The 1,332-nt window shown below is 62.9% G+C and overlaps 1 protein-coding gene across 1 annotated transcript in view; it reads left to right on the top strand.

Annotated features, from left to right (window-relative positions):
• The window catches only part of LOC102263933 (interleukin-4 receptor subunit alpha-like), a 41,003-nt gene that overhangs the window by 29,031 nt on the left and 10,640 nt on the right, over positions 1–1,332 (top strand). The window lies entirely within an intron of this gene.

The following is a 1,332-nucleotide window of genomic DNA, read 5'->3' as shown; positions in this document are numbered from 1 at the left end:
CTGTAACCCCTCCGCCAGAGTGTCGAGGCCCACGCTGAGCCATGCCCCGTGTCCTGGGCCCAGGCTGGCCTCCCTCGGCGGCCAGGTGCAGGCCCAGACATATGAAGCTCCACGTCGGCTTCTGCTGCTGCTGCTCCTCTTCCTGGCACGCGGGAGCTGTGATGCTGATTTCCGTCTCTCAGGCGTGGTTCCTTCTTGGCCGTGGGCCAGGATGTGGGGTAGGAGCAGGAATGGGGCGCACACACTGCGAGGCTCGGAGCAGGTGGGGAGAGGCGGTCCGGCTTTGTCCATCAGTCCTCCCAGGTGCTGTGCCAGTTCAGGGTGTAGTCTGGGACGGGGAGGGGGAGATAAGCGTCCAAAGACATTTACCTATTTGCTTATCACGGCTGGACCCAGGCCCCAGGAATCTCTCCGTCGCCCGGCCCTGCTTTCTTCCGAGTTGGCTCCCTTTTCAGGCAGGCTCTTCCCTCATGTGGCCGACGTGCCCAGGAGCAGCTCCAGGCGTAGGTCCCAAAGCTCTTCTGTTGAGGTGATTCTCAGTAAACGTCCTGGGACCAGTTCGATGCTCACTTGCCTGGCTTGGACCATTGGCCAATCTCTGACCCATCACAGGCTGTGGGCTGGAGAGAGGGAGCTGGGCTGTGCTCTGATCGGCCAGGGGGAGTCACATGCCCACCTCTGGAGCTGCAGGTGGGGTCAGCTCCACCCAGGCCGATGGGCTGGGAATGAGGCGGAGGGGAGGGGGGTGGCTCCCCAAAGCAGACTGGGGACGGGAAACAGGGCCTGGCCGGGCTCTGGCGGTGGACAGAGTTGGTCATTGTCCTGGGCTGGGGCTCATGGGCACGTGGGGGCTCAGGGCTGCCCCAGGCCTCAGAAGTCAGGTCTGGCTTCTTGTTGGTGGGCAGAGGCTGCTGGGACACCCTCCCCACGTCTCACCTGGAGGCAGAGCTGGGCTTCGAGGCCAGGACTTGAACTCCAGGGCCGAGCTCTGCCCCTGCCCAGGATCGTCCTCTCAGATGCGGTCTCCCCGACAGCGGCCTGTTTGTTAAACACCAGCCGCCACAGGCAGGCAGTCCTTCGCAGGCTCCGGCTCGCTTGTTTCTCAGGACACATTTCCCAGTCCCCGCTCTCTCCAGGGTGTCCGATTCCTGTGGTGAACCAGATCCAGCTGCTGCTTCTAGCTCAAACTTCTCATGTTTAGAAAGAAAGGAGGACATTGTCGTCCTGTCCCAGCCCCCCTTGCTCCCCGGGAAAGCTCCGCTTCCCCCCAGTTTCTCCAGAACCTGCTGAGGTGGTGCCCCCTCGGTGTGCAGCCCCCCTCAGCTCACTTCA

The sequence above is a fragment of the Myotis brandtii genome, unplaced genomic scaffold (assembly GCF_000412655.1).
Source record: "Myotis brandtii unplaced genomic scaffold, ASM41265v1 scaffold317, whole genome shotgun sequence".
Lineage (NCBI taxonomy): Eukaryota > Metazoa > Chordata > Mammalia > Chiroptera > Vespertilionidae > Myotis > Myotis brandtii.
Note: the sequence above shows the minus strand (reverse complement) of the source record. Positions and strands in the feature narration are given on the sequence as shown.